The sequence below is a fragment of the Juglans regia genome, chromosome 5 (genome assembly GCF_001411555.2).
Source record: "Juglans regia cultivar Chandler chromosome 5, Walnut 2.0, whole genome shotgun sequence".
Lineage (NCBI taxonomy): Eukaryota > Viridiplantae > Streptophyta > Magnoliopsida > Fagales > Juglandaceae > Juglans > Juglans regia.
In genome coordinates this window covers 18,944,073-18,966,203 of record NC_049905.1, presented here as the reverse complement: position 1 = coordinate 18,966,203, position 22,131 = coordinate 18,944,073, and positions in this window count along the sequence as shown.

The window sequence follows — 22,131 nt, the reverse complement described above, 5'->3', positions numbered from 1 at the left end:
CGGTTGAGGAATTGATGTCGAATGCATTCCAGTGGTATAAAGGTCGATGTCATGTACATTGTAAGAAGTTCAATACTACAATAGAGGCGCGCCAAAATCCATTCCAAACAATGCCATCAAACGAATGAGAGAAGGTTTATGATATGTTTGGAGATCTTACCTATAAGGTAATTTTGCTACTACATTTTTTTAATAGTTTATGACAGATGTATTACACATATAGACATAACATTTTTTTTTAACAACGGAATACTGTGAACAAATCAAATAGATCAAATTTAATGATACGCCATCATGTGGGTTCTCCATCTTTTCATTGTTTGTCTAACAAAATAGTAAGTTATTCTAGTCCTCGTTAAATATTAACATATAATACACTTTTCTGATTTAAGTTCTAATATAGATTTTCTTTTTGTAAAAAGAAGAAAGTCTTGCTAACTATGATCTGATCCAATTATATGCTAAAGCACATAAAAGTTGTGATGATATTTGGAGCAGTCCTGAAGCAGACACAAATTATGTAATTTTAAATTTCTTTAATTCCATTATCTAATAATATTTTTGTTACTTATACTAATTTTAATGTTTTTATTTTTGTAGGATTAGATGATATCTCTTAAGGAAACTGCTGCAGATCCATCTGATGCATCATCTGTCAACGATGCTCAAATTTTTTCTGAAGTTCTTAGATCACGTTCTGGATACTTGAGAGGCTTAGGACGTGCGTAAAGTCATCCTCAAAATCATCATTATCTTCTCGAGCTAGATAGAATGTCGACAAGACTAAAGAAGTGGAGGAAACAACATTTGAGATAGAACAATTAAGGTCTATGCAAAAGTGTTGCTGACTTAACTAGATCAAGCAGCGAATCTTGAGGTGAGATTAGAAGAGAACATGCAGAGGAGACTGGAGATGGAGGTACAAAAAGCTGTGCCAGACAGTTGTAGTCAATTATGTCTCAAAACTCTATGCCACCACCACAATCTTAAAATTTATTTTTTCTTTAATTATCTTTCTATTATGATGTTCTAAAGCATTTAAACAATTGTGATGTTTGAAATACAATTTTTTCATATTAGTATTCTGTTTTTAATTAAATTATGTACTATATGATTAATATAGTTCGAACGTCAATTACCTTTATTAAATCCATTCAAACAAAAATAGACCCATTCGAACACAAAATAAAGAGTTCGAACGACTACCGTGATATACAGTCTATACGTCCGTTTGAACAATAAAATATTGGTTCGAATAACATTAATTTCCAAAATCTCATTCGAACGGAACGAGTTTCAAAAATAAATAGTCTGTTTGAACGGACATAATGTATGTTCGAACAAAAGTCATTTTATAATGTATTGGTTAGAACGTATAAAATTCATTCGAACACTCCATCCGTTCGAACATAATCAAATATGGTCATATGTTCGAATGAATATATTTTGCATTCGAACGATTCGTGTCGGTTCGAACCTATATTTATACGTTCGAACGTATTTTTGAGACGAAAAATTTTTGTCTTAAAAATTTTCAATTCGAACCTATATGATTTTATTTCAATTAAATAAAAAAATCTATTTTTTATCTTTTAATTTTTCTACCATTCTTATTAAATATGATTAAGAAAAAGTTAAGATATGTTTATTTCTATCATATTATTAATTTCTCGTACACGAAAAGAATAACATTTCTTAAGCACAATTAATGCAACAAAAAGAAAAATGAACCAATTTGAATCAGGCAGATGAAGTACTAACTAGTTCAATATATAAATTGGTGATCTGCATGCATCTTTTCAAGCGATGCATGGGTTTCATATTATTATTTCGTTATCTTTTTATATCTAGTTTAGTACTAGTGATAGGCGTATCCGTCCACTAGCTTTTGATCTCCTTTAGGCATTGAAACTCAACATCCAACCACCAAATTCTCCACACGATCGAGGAACATTAATATTAACAAGTACTACAGGAAGAAACTAGGTAGAATTGTTCCTAAGTACGTACCCTAGAAATATTAATGACGTTTGCAGTTTTGATCATCTTCCTAGCAATTTCCTACTCCGGTCCTAACCCTCTGTCGGACCAATATTAACCTGAAATCTACTTTTACATCTGAAAATAACAACTTCCAACCTATTTGGGGTAAGTAACTAAAAACACCTGTACTGACACATGATCATTCATGAACGTACCCTTAGTCTTCATCGTAATGATCTTCCTCATGATCCTCGTGTATTCTTGTACTAAAGTCGGCGAGTTGAGTAGGTTCAATTATGGCATCTTTTCATTTCAGATAAGGACCAGCTTGCCAGGAATACCATGTCTATCACGTGGATGGCCGATTTTTTAAAGAGTAATATTAGAGAGAAGTTATTATAATAATGTATATTTTATATTCATTGCGTGATTATTTTTAGTTTATTATTTTTAATATTCACTTGAAGAAATGTGTGGTCTACATAATACCACATCATGTGATCTAAAAACTTACGTCTAATAATAATAATTAATAACAATAATAATAATTATAATAATAATTATAACAATAACGTCCCTCTTTCGCTTTCTCGCTGGCAGACCAGCACACATGCAATATCGTAGCCACCTTGGTCGGTTGTGATCAGTACTCTTGTGACTTTTGTTATATTAACATTTCCGAATCCGATATAGTCATTAATATCGTAACCTTGGTCTGTTGTGATCAGTACTCTTGGTCGTTTTATCTACTGTGCATGACTGCATGCATGTAGTGCACGGACGTTAATCATTAGTTTCTCACCAAGAATGCTATTTGTGGATTTGAATTCCTCGCATGTCTTTTTCTTTTTCCCTCAAATATTTATCTTAAAGATATTAAACGGCCACCAATTTCAATTAAATAATGCAAATGTCTAAAAAGATGCCCAAAAGAATTACGTACGTAGTACCTGGACGAAACATCAGTCCAAGAAAAAGCGGCGCACACACATAACGTCAGTCCACGAAAAAGCGGCACACACTCAAGGAACATGTTTGTTTCAATTCTCACCTTGCAGAAAGCAAGATCAGACTGGAATCTGTCAATTTAAACTTGCTATTTATATCAATCGCGAATTAATAATAATAGCTGAGCGGACCCTCAAGGAGCTCCAACAATTGAAAAGAAATTATGCCTATCGGACATAAAAATGATTATTCTGTAAACTAATTTTTACTGATAATTTATAAAAATAAAAAAAAGATAAGAAAATCGTTCAAAAACACATAAAAAATAATTTTGATATTCAATTCAAAATTTTTAATATTTAAGAATGATAAAATCAATCTACAAGCAAAGATATAATAGCTGAAAATCCAACGTATCAAAATTTTATCAAAATTAGAAAAAATTCCAATAATCACAACAAAATCAAATTTAAAATTATTTCCTAAAAAATAAATAAAATATTATTATAAAAGACAAAACTAACTAAAAGTAGTCTCGACAATGATGCAATAATTGTCACATCAGAATTAAATTTAAAAGATAAATAAAATATTATTATAAAAGACAAAAATAACTAAAAATAGTCTCGAAAATTATAGTCAAAATATCCTATCCAAAACTGCTATCACAATTTTCTATCTTTGTACTCTTTTAGATATTTCAGCACATTCAACGATAACATCCTCATGACTCGGATCCGGTGCATCAAATCAAATTTGCTTTCACAAAGCTCAAAAAACAAGTTCTACGTGGGATTGATAAGATAACCTATATGCCGTTCATTTACAATTTATTAATAAAACAATACTTTTATATAATTTAAATGCATCAAGTCAAAATTAAAATTAAAATATATTATTCTAAAAAATATTATTTTATTTTAAGATCTTAGATAAATAATAAAATAGTAAGTATTTTATCTTTATCATTACCCGAGTGGTAAAGATTCTTTACTAAAGAATCCTATCATTGCCTCACAGATTCTCACCACTTTCACACATGGCTGCTACATCTTTTTCAACAACTTTTTCGTGGTCTCTTCTACTAGTTATTGACACGTGCTTACTTTATTAATAAACGGCTGATACGTGGAAAATGAGCCCAGAACAAGGAGACAAGGTCAAGATCAGCAAATAGGTAAACCAAAAGAGTGAGAATGGCAAAATGAGTAAAATAATCAATCTACTGTCTCCCACCTGAGTTTCTCGATCCACTGTCAGATCAAATTTCACTGAGATCACAAGACAGAACATGCAGGATATTGACAGTGATAATGATTAAAACTGTCAGAAGGTCAACACAGTACAATTTAAAATAATATTATTTTTATATAATAATTTACAAAAGAATATTCCTTGTTTTTAAAATATTATCATCTAAAACATTGTGAAGTGTGTATGTTCTATCGTGGAAAGTAATCTGTCATTTTGGGACTCAGACCTCATTTATGATCCATGGGGTGGCTCTAAATTCTTTGTCGGTCCCCTCTCTCCGGTTTTGATATTTTTTATTATTATAAATTTTTAAAATTTTTATATTAAATACTATAAATAATTTAATTTTTAAAATTTTAAAATAATAATAATATTAAAAAAATAATATTTTATTTAATTTTAAAAGATGAGGTGACTTTTCAATATCATATGAGCGAAACCGGATTCACAATTATTTTACCATTTTGCAATAAAATAATAGTTTTTTTAAAATTTAAAACATATCAAAATTAAGTCAAAAGTCAGAGGAAACAATTATAAAACAATTTTTTTCTTATTAAATTATATACAAAATGTATATAAATTGTCACTTATCATGTGGAGGATTTTAGATTTCTTGGATTTCTTGTCGAAAAATTATTCATTCGTCCACTTATCACTTCAAAATGCAGTTTTCTATCGATTCGGGAGTGGGCAAAATTTGCGGCGAGCAAGCCCTGACTCAGAAATACTATGATCGATAACTAAGACACGAGGTTAAAGTCGTCGCATCGATCGAAGGGTCGAAAGAAGCACTCGAGCTAGGTTCACCTCCGGTCCTGATCGAATGGGACGAAGAAGTCCGTGATGAACAAACCCTCCGATAGGCCGCACCCAACGAGCCTTTGGAGCTTGTGACAATTGATCAACAGGAAGTGGGACGAGAGGTTCGGATAGGGACTAAGCTAAACTCGGAGATGAGAGCGGCCCTTGTATCTTTCCTTATCGAACACCAAGACGTGTTCATCTGGAGCCACGAGGACATGCCTGGTATTGACAATTCAATCATTGAGCACCGGCTTTGCGTCGACCCAACGGTTCGAAAAGTTAAGCAGAAATGGTAGGGCTTCAGCACTGAGAAGTATGAGGCGATAACAGAAGAGATAGATCGCATCCTAGCGGCAGGATTCATACGAGAGGTCCACTACCCAAAATGGCTATCTAATGTAGTTTTGGTGAAGAAGGCCAACGGGAAGTGGCAGATCTGTGTCGACTTCACCAACCTGAATAAAGCATGCCCAAAAGATAACTTCCCCTTACCACACATCGACCTAATAGTAGATTCAATGGCAGGACATCCCCTCCTTAGCTTTATGGACACTTATTCCGGGTACAACCAGATCAGGATGAACCTAGACGACGAAAAAAATACAGCGTTCGTGATAGACTGAGGGCTCTAATGCTACAAAGCGATGTCATCCGGTCTGAAGAATGCAAGGGTCACCTACCAACGGTTAGTCAACCAAATGTTCAAACAACAGATCGGCAGAAATATGGAAGTGTATGTAGACGATCTGTCAGTGAAAAGCAAAGAGTTCGGACAACATTTGGCAGATCTATGAGAAGTGTTCTCTGTCCTTTGGCAATATCGGATGAAGTTTAACCTGTTGAGGTGTGCATTTGGTGTGGAGACAATTAAGTTCCTGTGGTATATGGTCTAGGTGAGAGGGATCAAAGCAAATCCCGAGAAGGTAGAAGTAGTTGTAACACCCCCACTCATTCCTTTTGACGCACGTTCTTTCTTTCTGACGTTAGCAAATTTCGAGGGCGGAAATTATGCAACAGTCCGCCCCTTCTCTCTAATGACTGCGAGCCTTGTTATGGGTGCTAAACCCCGATGGCATGTTTTAAAGATACTATGTGATTTCTAAAGCTAGTTTTGTGCTTTGAAGTTGTGTGTATTTTAAATGGAATATCCCCATTGTTATTTAACTAAGCAATATTTTAAATAACTCAATTATAATATCTTTGAAGAATTCCAAAAATATTATAATTGTGGGGAATCATTTTATATAAATGATTTTAGTTATTTAAAATATTATGGGATTTAAATTATGTTTAAAACTCTAATTAAATTAAATGGTTTTATTCTTTTAAAGATGTTAAATAAGACTTCATCATTTTATTAATAATGAAGAAATATTATTTTATAAACTAAAGTTTAGTTTAAATAATATTCTAGTTGAATTCCTCTTAGTGCTTTTAATTAAGTTAATGTTTACGCATTTTCAAATTAGTGTTTTAATTCTCCATGGTTAGATCATTTTGAAGATCTCAAGATGAAGGGACTAGATTAAATACCCAGACCCTCTCTCTTTCAACCTCACTTTTCTCCCGACTTTCTCTCTCTCTCCTCCCTCTCCTTCAGCGTACGTAGTACGCAGCTCTCCCCCATGCCCGATTCCTCCACTGCCCAGCTTGGCACCGCCGTGCGCCGGTGAGCCTCACTGCCCCTTCCACCGACACCACCTCACTCCGGCGAGTCCCCCCACACCGGTCTCCCTCTCTCTCGCTCTCTCTTCCACTCTCTCGGCAGTGCACAACCCAAATGGGCTTGATGTTGATGCGCCATCATGTGCCATCCTCCGGTGCACCACCTCCACAATAGCCTCTCCTCCCACCGGCCATCCTTTTCCAGCAAGCTCGGCCTCCATCTCCCTGCCATTTGTCCCCATGAAGTCCACCTCTCTTGCATGGGTTCTCCACACCCACGGTGGAGCTCCACCTCCTCCGGCCACCGCACCACCACCGGGACCTCCTTTGGCCACCGACCACCTCTCCTTGCCATCCCCATGTCCAGCCGAGCCACCATGCATGCTCACCTTCCCTCACTCTCTCACGAACGTCCACTCCCCCTTAGGCCACCTCCACCATCGTACGTCGCCACCCACGGCGTGTGACCACCCTCTCTGGCATCCTCAGGCCACCATCGACCTACCCCAACCACCAATGGCCCCGATCTGCCACCTATGCTCCCTCACTCTCTCACGGCATCTCTCCCTCTCACACATGGCCAGTTTCCCCTCCACCACTGTGGACTGCCGTGCCACCACCACCGAACCTTCACGGCTCCACCAACAACCTCCCTTGGTCTAACCTTAAGCCCGAACCACCACTTGTGGTGGGCAACCATTACGCACGGTGGACAGTCACTGCGCGTGACTAATCGCCACTGCACACAGCCAAAACCGCCATGCTACGCTCCTTGCCACCATCACAAGACCACCATCAGCCCTTCCAAGACCACACTTAGCTATCCAAACGCCCAAATAGCCACCATACGTGGGTTAGCCGCCACATACGACCCTTTCGATGTCATCGACTGTGACAATCAGCGAGCAACGCACGGGTTATCCCGTCAATGGTATAACCATCTATCCCTCGTTATTTATGTTAGATGTTGATTAGTTGAATAGGTTATGGACTGTGCTGTTAGTATTGTGGAGTTTGCTGTATTGTATGGAGATGTGATGTGCTGTGTATGTGAAGTGTTGGGTTTATCTATGTAGTGTGCTGTGAAGTGTTGTAGATTGTGCTGTGAAGTGTGGTGTGGCGTTGTGTGGATTGGGAAGAGAATGTGTACTCTCATGGCATAGTGTGGAATAAGGAGAGTGAATATATGTAAAATATACCCTCCTGGCGTAATGTGGAATGGGAAGAGTACACGGGGAGTGTATTCCATGTGATGGAGTAATGCACCATATGGCGTGTACGCCATAGTGGTGATGTGGCATAGCGTGTGAAAAAGGAGTATAAGTGGAGTGTACTCCAAGAGGTGCAGCGACACTCCAAGAGGTGCAGCGACACACCATGTGGCGTGTTGCAGAGATAAGGATGGTTGTGTGGTTGATGGGCATAGAGCATGGTGAGTAGTGTCAGGAACTGTGGAATAGTGTCCCGAAGTAGTTATGGTGTAGCATATAGTCTGAGGTGACGGGTGCCACCATAATTGAGTTATGGCTGGGAGTATGGGTGAATTAGTAGAACAAGTGTAGGAGTGCGCAGCGAAAGCATGACTGGGGAATGTCACGAAGTGACATGGTTACCAGCAGTCGTGCTTACGATAGGTGAGGAGTTAGCGTAGGAATGGCGCAGGGGGATCATGACGAGATGTCACGATATGATAGGAGTACGTGAGGAACCGTACTCGTGATAAGTTAGGAGTTGGCGTAAGAATGGCATAGTGGGATGTCAGGTGATGTAACAAGGTCACGGTGTAGCTTGAGAGTAGTTTCAAGCTATCTGACGTGACATAAGGCGTAGATGTGAATGGAGTCTTGTCGTGTTAAGTGTTGGGATGAACTGTCAAAAGGGATGGATAGCATGAAGAGTCATGCTAGCCGGGTTAAGAGAAGGTTGGTATCGGAGTATAGTGCGTGTTTACACAAGCAGATAATCAACGTGTTATATGTTGGTCTTAAGTGATAAGGGGGTAAGGTACGTGCGTAATCTGGTTAGACACATGTGCCGGACGGATTCACCATATGTAATGGGTAATCTGTCCTAAACATAGTTACACGGTGCTTAAAGCCTCAGAGTTGGATTAGAGCTGTGTGGCTTGTATGGATGAGGATGATGATTTAATATGGGCTAAGATGCATAGAGGCAGTGACGGGTGTATTGCTAGGATTGGGATGCGTGATTCCGTTAGTCGGAATCATACGTCGGAATGTGGTCAACAGGAAAAGGAAGACGAATGTCTTAGTGTCTTAATCCTAAGATGAATCACAGGTTCACTTTAGTGATGAGCACTCAAGGGAAGAACGTCGAGTTTGGAAGAGGTAGTGACCGTAAGTGGTCCCTAAAGGTTTTAGCATAGTAAAGGACACGTAAGAGCATGGAATAAAAGGAAAGTGTTCCAAGTGAAGTGTAACTTATGTCTCCTAAGTTTAAGTTGCTTATATACTAGATAGAGAATGATGCTAAGGTTATGTGTATGCATATAGGTTGTCATCTGACACGTACATGAATGGACTGCATGATATGAAAGTAGCATGGAGTCTAGGTAAGTATTGTGTTCATACTCTTCTAAAGCTTTCTAAAATATACAAAAATGAAAATGAAATGCTTTTCCTTTACGATGCCTTACGAAATGATGTTTTGGTATCTATTGTATGTATCTTCCACGAAAATGCATGACATGAAAGACAATTTTCGGGCTTACGCCCCGAATGATGTTTTTCTCATGAAATGATGTTTTCTTATGAAAATGAATGTTTTCTCATGAAATGACTGTTAAATGAAAGAAAAGAAAAGAATGAAAGCTCATGCTGATGCACATGAAAGAATGAAAGCTCCAGCTCTTTAGAGCTGACATGAATGAATGAATGAAAAGTAAAGAAAGGCATGAAAGCATGAAATGTATGAAAATACGTAACGACCACAGGAATGAATGGAAATGATACTAATGAATGGGCAGATTGTAATGTCGGGTAAGTAGTACTGGTAGTGCACCCAGTGCTGCCCCCTAACTGAAAAAGGATTCTCAACCCGTGGTCACGGGCGGAGTTTGGGTCCAAAGGAAGACCGCTAACCCCAACACACGGGGCGTAACAGTGTGTACCGGATAATGAAAGTGATAAGAAAGAATGTATGAATGTATCGAATTCTTGAAGAAATTAAGACACTGACGGGAGAAATGTTTTACGAAAAGAAAGTCCATTTTAAAAGAAAAATCTCGTCCAATGATGTTTTCAAAAGAATGCATGTATGCACGTATGCATGTATGTATAGTATGTACGAATGATGAACGCATGAATGAAAACCTATGTTATTATATTTTAACTATATGAAGTAATGCTTACGAGTCATCGACTTATTTTACTTTTTATGTATGCCCCTCCCCCCTAGGGAATGAATGAGCAGTACGCGTCAGGACGGACACGGCTCATGGGGAAGAGCATGAAAGTCTAGGCATGAGTGTTTAAATGTATGAGAGGCATTTTTTTATTGTTAAAATTGATGTTTTCCGCTGTAAACCTCTTTTATTCGCAACACACATTTTATTTTATAACGTAGAGTCTTACACCCTGGGTATGAAAGTAAAAAATTTTAAATCGAACGGTAATTCTCGTCGTCCTTTCTAAAATCATTTTGGAAAAAGTCCCACCACAAGGACAGACGTTACAGTAGTGATGGAAATGCCTTCCCCCTGTAACCTTCATGAAGTCTAGAGGCTGGCCGGACGAGTGGAAGCCCTGAACCGGTTCATCGCCCGATCAATTGACCGATGCCTACTCTTCTTCAAAGTCCTGAGGAAGGCCCAAAATTGGGATGAGACTTGCGAAAAGACCTTCACCGATCTAAAGTTGTACCTGAGTCACCCCCCACTACTAAGCCAGACGAGACCAGGTGAGACCTTGATTGTGTACTTGGCAGTGTCCCCACACGCTGTATCAACTGTATTGGTCTGGGAAATGGAAGAAGGACAACGGCCTGTCTACTACATGAGCTGAGCCTTTCGTGGTGCAGAAGCAAGGTACCCCTGAACAGAAATGCTAATGTTCGCCTTAATTGTAGCGGCCAGGAGATTAAGGCCTTATTTTCGGGCCCACCCGATGAAAGCGCTCACCGACCTCCCCCTCAAGAAGGTGCTACAGAAACCAGACACCTTGGGACGGCTCACCAAATGGGCAATCGAGCTCAGCGAATTCGACATGGAGTACCTATCCCAAGCCGCGATCAAAGGACAAGTACTGACATATTTTGTTGCCGAGTTCACCAGATTCCTAGAGGAAGTACCAGGTGCACCCCAAGGAAAGCCTTGGCAGGTCTACGTAGATGGCTCGTCTTGTCGGGTTGGCAGAGGAGCAGGGGTGCACATCGTCACCGAGTAAGGAGAGGAGTATAGTTATGCAGTCAAGCTGGCCTATAAAGTGACAAACAATGAAATCGAGTATGAAGCGCTCTTAACGGGAATGTCAGTCGCACGGTTACTAGGGGCTGAGGAAATAGAAGTGAGGGTTGATTCCCAAGTTGTGGTTGGCCAAGTACTAGGGCAATTCACCACGAAAGGAGAAAGACTAAAGAAATACCTCCAATTGGTCTGCAACGAGTGTGACCGCTTTTGCTACTTCAACATTCAACAGGTGCTGAGGGCCGAAAATTAGAAGGCAGATTGGTAAGCGAGGGCTGTATCGGGGTAGGAGGAACTTCCACTTCTAGAACACACTGTGATCAGGACGGTCGATGCCCCATCCATCAGGGGGAAGTGTCTGTTACAACCCTAGAACCTCCCGAATGGGCTACAGACATCTAGAGGTTCCTACAGGAAGGGCAACTACCCACTGACCTAGAAGAAGGGCAGAAGGTTAGAAACAGGGCGGCCCGGTTCACCTTGCTGGAAGGAGTCCTGTATAAAAGAGGTGTCTCTCATCGGACGAAGCTCAGTACGTGCTAGCAGAGATTTACGAAGGAATTTGTGGAAGCCGCTTGGGAGGAAGAGCTTTAGCTGCAAGAGTAACCCGGGCGAGATACTATTGGCCTTGTTCCCTCAGAGATGCGGAGGAATTCGCCAAGAAATGCCTTAAATGCAGGAGCACGGATCGATTCCGCATTGCCCGACAGAGGAGCTGACCTCAATCATGGCCCCGTGGCCTTTCGCCCAATGGGGCCTAGACCTGATTGGCTCCTTTCCAATAGCAAAGGGAGGAGCCAAGTATGTCATGGTTGCGGTCGACTACTTCACTAAGTGGGTCAAAGCGGAGGCACTCGCAAGCATCACCTCCCGAACCATCATGAAGTTCCTGTGGAAGTCGATAGTGTGCCGATTCGGCATACCTCAGAGTTTCGTATCGGACAACGGGAGACAGTTCAACTGCATCTGTACAACTGGCACAACCACCAGAATAATGACCACGACAGTAGCCGCATTCTAGGAGCTATTATATATAGAAGGCAAACAAACCTTGTGTGACCAACTAGCAATATAGGCGGGGGCACTGCATATACCTTTACCCATGTTCCCCAGGCTAGCCACACAAAAACAAGGAAGAAAGGGAAAAAGAGGCAAAGGCAAAGGCATAACAAGCAAAGATATGTGCTTTAACCAATATGTCTCTATGTACAAGCCGCCGAACAACAAAATGCGGTTACATGTTTCAAAAAAAAAAATAGAAATTACAATGAGGCCCATAAAATCCCTACATTTCAGTGCTAGGAACGCTAATCACAGCAGCAGCAAAAGCGGGGTCGCCCTTAACTCAACGGTCGTAGGAACAAGGTTGGCCAGATCCATTAATGCTGGCAAGGGTACAAAAGCAATTGGCATTTCCTTTCTTTTCAGATCCCGGTTGGATTTAAAGGATGCCTCCCTGCTTGGGATATCGCTAGGCGCAAGTCACTAAAGGTACTTGGTGAAAGACCTTGAACGCAGCTCCAAACTCTGAAGAAGAAAGGACCGCATCGAATCCCATGTTCCCACGCCTTATCACGAAGAGTCGGGAACCACCTTAACTGCTTGTGTAAGGAGAGGTTTGCACCCTGGAGACTCGTGTGCATATGCTCCGACCGGTTAATCTCTTCCCGCAACTGCTTCTTCTCCTCCTACTCTCCAGAGAGGTCGGCTTAGAGACTTTGATTGAGTTGCTCTAGTTTGGTCTTTTCCTCCTCCCACTTCTGCTTGTGCTTCTGAAGATGACATGAAGACTTTTTCAACCTCTTGCACTCGCCCAATAATTCGAGCCTCATCTTCTCAAGTTCAGACTTCAGTTATTCCTTCTCTTCCTTGTCACCGTGAACACGGTCCAAACTCTCTTGAGCAGCTGCCTCCTGATCATCCCCGATAAAGGCCGCAAGATGATAAGTGCCCTGATGACGCGAAGGCAATACTAAGAAAGAAGGAGGAAGTATGAAGAAAAAGAAAAAGGCGGGAAAAGAGCAATCAAACCTCACGGAAGAAAGACTATAGACATTCGACAACCAAGCCAACAACTTCCTCCCGGCTCCCTTCCATGGCTAGCTGAGACAAGGAAGAGAGGGCTTCCGCAAGATTGAAAAAATCAGGAAGCTCCCCAGAAATCTCCGAAGGAGTAGTTGGGTCCTCACTTAAGCGCCCCGGGAGGGGGCCGATTGTAGTATTTGGAGGAAAATCTCCACCTGTGAAAGGCTCTACCTGAACAAGCGGGTCGACGACCAGTATCTTCGAACCATCGCTAGTCTGAACAAAAACATTTGCAATGAAAAACGTCGGGCTCCAAAGAATGGAGGAGGTTGGCCTCCAATGCAACCTTATGCCTCTGTGCGATTGCTGGAAGAAGCTTCACCCCCCACATCGGCCACGTAGAGAAAGTGACTCCCAACGGCCGAATGAGATGAGGAAGGGGGAGAGATCCAGGAAGAGGAATGGTGCCCCTCCTCAGGAGGGGAAGAAGTAAAAATACTTTTGAGGAGGTTGCACATTTCAACCTTAACCCTGGGCGTCTCACCAATCATTGCGGGAGGGGGCACTGCGGGGGAACTACCCGCCTGTTCGCCAGTTATGACCAGTGCAGGGGCTACCTCAGTAACCAAATGGCAAGCTTCCAAAGTAGCTATTTCCTGCATCAAAGGGTCCTGAACCCAAGGAAGAGGTCTGTCCTCAACTGGAACTCCCTCCCGACGGGATTTCTTCCCTTTATCTGGAGTAAGAAGGTTTGAGGAACGCATCGGAGCAAATCGACTTGTGGCAACACAACCAACAACCTGTCAATAGAAGGAAGGTGTCCCATGGGAGACAAAGACCTTTCTAGGCTTTCTTCAGAAAGAACGACCTCATAACGAACACCGTTAGGATGTTTCTGCACTCATTCTCGCACGGTCGCAAGGCACATCGATTCGTAAGGGGTGGCTCTCGGACGCACGACCTTATCCTCCGGAACCATTCCCAATATGTCCGCATGTGAAATTCTTAGCGGCTCACTTGGCCCACCGGAAACTCCCAACCACGGCCAGAGACAAAGAAGAACTTGGGGGACCAGTCTTTTACCTTGTGGTACCGCTGATCCAAGGTAACCAGGGCATGTGAGGCCTTGAAGCAGCACACATTCTTATGGGCAAGAAGAAACTCGCAGCCAGTAAGGTCTGCATCTTTAGGGTAGGATTCCAACAAAGCTCGCTCCAAATAATGTTGCAGCAAATCAATAATTGCCAGGCGTTTGGGTGCAATTCAGAAGGGGCCAAACCAAGGCGATCCAGAAGGTCACAGATAGGACGAGGAAATGACAATCTCAAGCCGCACGAGAACATAGAAGGATATAGGGCCACCTTGTTGGAGTGGCTCTCTAAATCAACGGCGCCTTCATTAGGGCCAAGAACTTCAAAGGCAATGGATTCTAGCACTTGATAGGTGAAAGCTAGAGCAGCCAATACGGACTTATCAGTAGACGAGCGCCATCTAGTGCCCAAAAACACTGGCTCAACGTGAGCAAAAATGCTGGGTTGAATGGACTTTTCGAAAGCCATCACTGACAGAATGCGAAGTAACAAGGGAGACTGGTTGAAATGAAGAAAAATCGAAAAAGACAAGAATGACGGGACAATCGTAAAGTAATGGGAGCAAGTAAGGGCCCACTCTCACGTTTTATAAAAGAGGGTGACGGTGAGACTTCTATAAGTTGTCACAACTAGGGTACTAGCAGCTTCGATTTTCGAAAATGCAGTTCACGAAGCGACATCAACACGAAAAGTTGCCTTACACCTCTTCATTAATGAGTTTGAAAAGATGTGATGAAAAGATGAGTCCATCATGAAGAGATGCCGTCAGAAGTAACCGGCCCGCAGGAGCTTACCGGATAATAGAAAACCTAAATATAGTACTTGGCGTTGGGAGGAAGGTAGGGTTAAATCATAATAAAATTCCCACTGTACTCGTCTTGTGAGAATTAGCTGGGTAATTTTATGGGGATTCCCCCTTCCCCCCAAGGCCCAGGAGGCCCAACCAAGCTCGGCCTGGGACGAAAAGTCACAAATCTATCCCACAAGGAGAATCCCCTATACATGACCTGTTGGAGGGATAGTGCAGTAGATGATGGGACTCATCGGGACTCGTCAATCTGAGGTGCCTTAGATAGTGTCCAATCATGAAGTGCCTGGCCACATAGCAGGCATGACATATAGAGGATCATTGATCTACTGAGAAAGAAAGCATGATTGGACCAGGGGAAAGGCAGACTAAGAGAAGAAAGTTGGAGAACCACGCTGCATTTAATGGCTCCACCACCCAGACGACACACCACAATAATGATGCCGTAGCAGAGTCACGCCACATTAATGATCTGCTCTTCGAACTGGTAGTATAAATAGCTGATCACAGGTACGAGGAAACTCTCTCTGATCCCTAGACTTTCTTACTTATTTATTACACTCCAAGAACACTTACTAACTTTGGCATCGGAGGCTCCCCGACCCTCAGGCCGCCCTCTCTAAGCTGCATTACATTCTTCTCTCTACAGGACACGTTGCGAAGACCTGAACTGTTGGAGTCAGGCCCAAGGGTGTGCGAAACACGACATCAACACTTGTTTTAAGAAATTTATCTGTTTTTCTTCTCTTTTAATCTTATTTTTTGTTAAAAACTTAATTTCTTTGGTTAATGTAGGGAGTTAATTTCTTTTGATACAGCATGGAATAAAAATTTAAATTGAATTTCTTGTTCAAGTATTTTAGCAGAAACTCCTTCTTCGGTTACAGAGAAATGGTAAAGTAAGGTAAGAAATGAATTTCCCAATATTACTTTGGTGTTAGTATTTTTTACTAAAATAAATGTTGTTTTGAACCAAATTTCATTATTACAATATGTGCATTATATAATTTATAATTTCTATTTAATTATAAATAGCTTGTTTCAAGGCCCAATTTATTTTAATTGTTATCATAATTATTCTCTTTCATTATTTGATACTAATAGCTTATATGTTTTAACATTAAATATTAAAACAACCGGTTATCATATGATGAAAGGTTCACATCCTTTAACTATAGAGATTTATATTTTGTGGGACATATAATATTATATGTATGATATATCATATAGTGATTTCATATATAAATACTATAATATATAATATTAGCATATGCTTATCACAATATATTTATATAACTATATATAGTAATGTTTGTAAAATATATATATATATATATATAGTAATAAATTAAAATGTATAGTGTAGATATTAGACTATAATAAAACATTTAGTTATCTACGTTTGAACGACATAGCATACCGTTCGAATACTTATTCAGTGATTGAACATTTTTAGCCATGAAGAAGCATGTTCGAATGGATTCTAGGGTTTTTGGCGCGTTTGAAATAGTGGCAGGAATGTCTCCCACCAATCCCTAAGTAGTGGAGTAGCATTCAAATGATACTTTATTACCGTTCGAACGTGAGCTAAAAAAATTTTCAATCTAGAAAACATTCGTGGTGAATTAATTTTCGCATTCGAATGTATAATATTTATGTTCAAACGGTAAACAACTTAACAAGGCACGCATGTGACAACTTTTCTCGCCTTAATAAGAGTAGTTTTAAGTTGGATGACGGCATTTCGTGCACTTTGAACTTATTACAACGACATTGTTTGTCGTAATAACTTTAAAAATTCTACATGAAATTAAATACCTCACAACACCCCTTATTCTCGTTCAAAACGTGTTCTCCTTCAACCCAGCGCCGTCTCCCTCATTTTCTCCCCCACATTCCTTTATTCTTCTCCTCACACTCATTCATTCTTCTCCCATTTCGATTAGAGAGAAACAAAGAGTGAAATAGAGATAGAAATAGAGTGAGTTAGATTGAACTCACATTGCAAAGAGGGTTGCACACAAAATTTTCAAATGTATGTTCTTTATTCACTGAAATAGAGTGCTTTTGTTTATGTTCACTGATTTTATTGTTTGTTTACATAGTGTGTAGGTGTTTTATTGTGGGTTAAATTGTTTTGAATTGCATTGAAGGTAAATTTTGTGTATTATGGTTTATAGTTTACTCATTATAATTGATGTGTTTGTGTGTTTGTCGATATTGTGCATGATTTGTGAGATTGTGTTTGAGGATTGTAGTTCTTGATATTGTTTTTGGGTTGTGTTTGGAATCTGTGTTGAATCTATTCGAACATATATATGTTACCATTCGAACGGTACTATTTTGTTCAAACATACATGTCATACAGTCGAACGTTAACTTCCATTGAATACAAATTACATAATAATAATTAATAGCTAAAATATAATAGTTAACGTAATAGTAATTAATAGTTAAAATATAATAGTATAAATAGTTAAAAAATAATTAATAGTTAACATAATAATTGTTAACTTAAAAATAATGAATAGTTCACATAATAATATTTAAAATAATAATAGTATTAAAAATACTTAAAAAAATTAAAAAAATACTTAATACTTAATGATACTTAGTACTTAAATAAATATTCAAAAATGCTTAACACTTAGTAACGTGTTAACTTATTATATTAACTAAACCCTAAATTTAATATTAAGATCGATAATTTTGTTAGCTGTATTTGATATATTCTTGTATCGTGCAATGTTGTTGTATATTACTCTCGTGTCTTGTATGTTTCATTGAAATAAACTTTAGACTCGTTCGAGAATTATCAATCCTAATGAACGGTTGATTGATAACTCTTGAATTGTCCATAGTGGACAATTTGAGATTGTAAGATCATTCTCGCAAACTATCCAATTGTATCTGTTAGCATTCGATTTCAAATTCTTGAATAACGTATCGGACGCCGTACCGGTCAAGGCACTAGAACGAAATATTTCGATACATGTATCGTTTCATGTACCGTTTCGGGATAGTCGATATATGAATAAATTATATATAAATACATATATATATATATATAAATTATAAATAGCTTAGTTTGAATTCGGGGCAAAAAAATGAGCTTGTAGTTTGAAAAAATGAAAAAAACAATTAAAGGCCGAAATATCGGCCGGTACAGGCCGACATATAGGTTGGTACGGTCGCTATTTGGGTTGGTAAAAAATATATGTATTACCTATATCTGACCAGTGGCCGGTACAGCATATACCGGCCTTATCGGTCAGTATGGTATGGTATTGAAAATAGTGTTCGATATTATGATTTTGGTAGAGTCATCCAGTCTTGTTCTCCAGATATGCAGTTTTGGTTATGGTGCCTCGACGTGTTATTGGTTAGTTCAACCAAACAAGTATATTTGGAGACCTATGGGGAGATGCTGTTGAAATTTCGTTGGTTGTGACAGATAATAGTTGATAGATTATCGACTATGATTTTCAATCCCAAATGGGATAGGAAAAACTACCCTGTGAGTGGAAGAAATTGCATAATATTTTAGATACATGCTTGGCTGTTAATGCCCGCGTGACTGTTTGTAATAGGGTATTAGGCATGGATAAGAGTTGAATGTGAGTTAGAGATCGCTTGGGTGAGGATTACAATGTATATAGTGAAGGTGTTAAGAAATTCTTAGAGTTCGCATCCTGTATAGTTAATAGTGATGGGCGTATTAGATGCCCATGTAGGCAATGCAAGAATTTGCATTCTCATAAGATAGACTTGGTAAGAGAGCATCTATTTGTCAAAGGTATTGACTAGGGTTATACTGATTGGGTCTTACAAAACAAATTCTATCCAACGTCATTCGAGCCTCCACATGAAGAAGATATCGATGAACATGTACTGCTAGAGAATGTTGGTGATGAATACGATGAGGATATGGAGCAAATGCTGGGTGACATTGGTGCGGGAATGTTTATGGATTAAGGTGATACAAACAAATCAAATTCAAATGATGTGGGCCATAACACTTTTGCACGCTTGTGAAATAATTTACAGCGTGAGTTATATCTAGGATGTAGAAGGCACAGTAAATTTTCATTTGCAATTAGACTACTTCTCATAAAATCCATGTGGCTATTATCTATTATGGTCGTCAATATGTTATTTGAGCTGTTTAAAGAGGTATTTCTATCGGACAATATTTTACCTCGCAACTTCTATGAAGCAAAACAATTTAAATGAGGACTTAAGTTTGATTACAACGTAATATATGCATGTAAGAATGATTGTATATTATTTTGGAGAGAGAATAAGCAATTAAACGAGGGTCTCATTTTCTATGAATCAAGATGGGCATCTGAGAAGCAGCACGTACCGCGAAAGGTCGTACGCCACTTCCATTGATACCTAGATTAAAACGGTTATTTATGTAACGTGTAACGGCTGTAGACATGATATGACACTCATCGTCCAGAGTCAGGAATGATGGTGTCTTGAACATCTTGCTAATTCCTAGGTTTTGAAGGAATTTGATTTGAAGCATCCATGGTTTGTTGAAGACCCTCATAATGTGCGACTTGGGTGGCAACAAATGGATTTAATCCGTTTGGAAATATGAGTACTAGTCATAGTACTTGGTCAGTTGTACTTATGCCATATAATATTTACCCTGGAAGTGTATGAAAGATCCATATTTCGTGATGAGTTTGCTCATTTCAAGTCCGAAATCATCAATAAATGATTTAGACGTACACTTATAGTCATTGATTGCAAAATTGAAAGATTTGAGGGAGAATAGAGTCCTAACATTTGATTCATCAACAGTCAAGTCGTTCAAGATGCATGATGTCGTGTTATGTACAATAAATGATTTTCTCGCTTATGGAAACTTGTTAGGCTGGAGTACTAAAGGGAAAATGACTTGTCGGATTTGTAACAAACATACCAAATCTAAATGGCTTACGTATGGGAGGAAATTATGCTTCAAGGGTCATTGCTGATTTTTACCCTTTGACCATAGATGATGTGGAAATTTTAGAATGTTTGATGACATTGTTGAATGGGAGCACCCTCCACCATATTTTTCTAGCGAAGATGTACTTGCACAATTTATAGATGTTGGTTGTAATGAATTTTGTAAAAAGTAATGGAAGAGAAAACGAACTACAAATGAGTTGAATTGGACAAAGAAGACTATTTTTTAAACTCTCGTACTGGTTGACAATCTGTTTGCGGCATAGTCTCGATGTTATACATGTTGAAAAAAATATATGCGAGTCCATGTTGGGAACACTGATGTCAATTGAAGACAAAACGAATGATACACTAAGCTCACGGAATGATCTGAAGCGATTGAGAATAAGACCAAAAAGGTACTTGCAACAAAATGGTTCATCTGTCTATATGCCGATTGGGTGGTATACATTGACATTTTGTGAGTGACTAATGAAGATTAAGTTACTAGACGGTTATGTCTTGAATCTAACAAGGTGTGTGCGAACAAATGACTGAAAGATTATTGTATTAAAATGTCATGATTATCATGTATTTACAATGTATATTTCCTGTTGGTATTTGTGACAAGAGATGTGTGCGTGGTTTTGAATGAGTTGGGTGTATTTTTTAAAGACTTATGTGCTAGGACGTTGAATGTAAAAGTTTTGGATTGTATGGAACGGAAAATTGCTATAATATTGTGTAAGTTGTAGAGTATTTACCCACCGTCATTCTTCAATGTCATGGTTCATCTAGCCGTTTAATTGCTACGTGAGGCTCGACTTGCAATACCAATCCAACATAGATGTAGAATGTATCCTATTGAATGATTCATTGGGAAGTCGAAACTCACAATAGGTAACAAGCCCCGCCCCAGAAGGATCAATTGTAGAAATATATATTGACAATGAGTGACATACATTTTATTCCAAATACTTCCATGGAGCTGACATGAGATTTCATTGGCCGGAAAGAAACTTTGATATTGACCAAGCAAGACAACGAAATGAGTTTTCTGTATTTTCCCAACAAATATGTCCACTTGATGTAGCGCGTGATTATGATATGTCTGGAAGAGAGTTTGAGAAAGCTCAGTGGTACGTGTTAAACAATTGTCTTGAGATAGAGAGCCACTTGAAGTAAGTTGTCATTATTTGTTAATTAATATTATAATTTAGTTCTTTGAGCACGTGGCCCCTGGAGACGTGCTGCTTGATATTCATCAGGTATTGCTCGAGGAAGTAGGTATCATACAATGGATCGGGAATACTATAGAAAAACACAAAATAATGTTGTTCTAGTCGAAGGAAGTCATGACAGAGAAAACATTGATTTCTATGGGATTATTGTCGATATAGTTGGAATTAGATATTTGGGAGAGTTTATCGTATATTTGTTTAAGTGTGATTGGTGGGATTTAAGCAATCCTCGAAGGGAAAAATGCGATAATAAATATTTTTTAATACATCAAACAAATGGTATGAAGATGATAATTTTGTTTTGGCTTCCCAAGCATCTAAAGTATTCCACTTAGATGATCCTAAGTTAGAAAATCAATGACGGAGTAGTACAAAAGTTTTCTCCAAAAAATATATATGATGTTATCCCTGAGACAAAGGGACAATATGAAGAAGAATATGATCCCTCTACTCAAGAAGTATACCAAGAGAGTCAACCTATCTTTTAATTGTTTATGGATTTGAGCCAGAATGAGATGATTCCATTATATATAGGGAATATATTGAGGCTGAAATTGTTGATGCAACAATTAAGCAAAATTTTGAGTCATCTGAAGTATCTATAGATAATGAGGGCACGAGTGGGTGCGCTTACATGAACTTATGCATAAGTGGAGGCGAAGGACAACAAGCAGCTTGGCTTGCATCGCACGTGGATGCTCTTATACCAACTTATGCACCTTGGGCTACAAGTTCATTGAAGAGAGCCTCTAAAAATATGAAAGAGCTTATCAAGAAGGGTTGTTTAGTAATGTTTAAATAATTAATTTGTATTAATATTGTTAAATATATATGCAAAATTTAGACTATTCTAGGTGATAATATCTTTGTGTTTATATTTCTTGAAGGATGACTTCGAACTAATTTTTTGTCAAAGAAATGAGCGTAAGACTGTCGATTAGC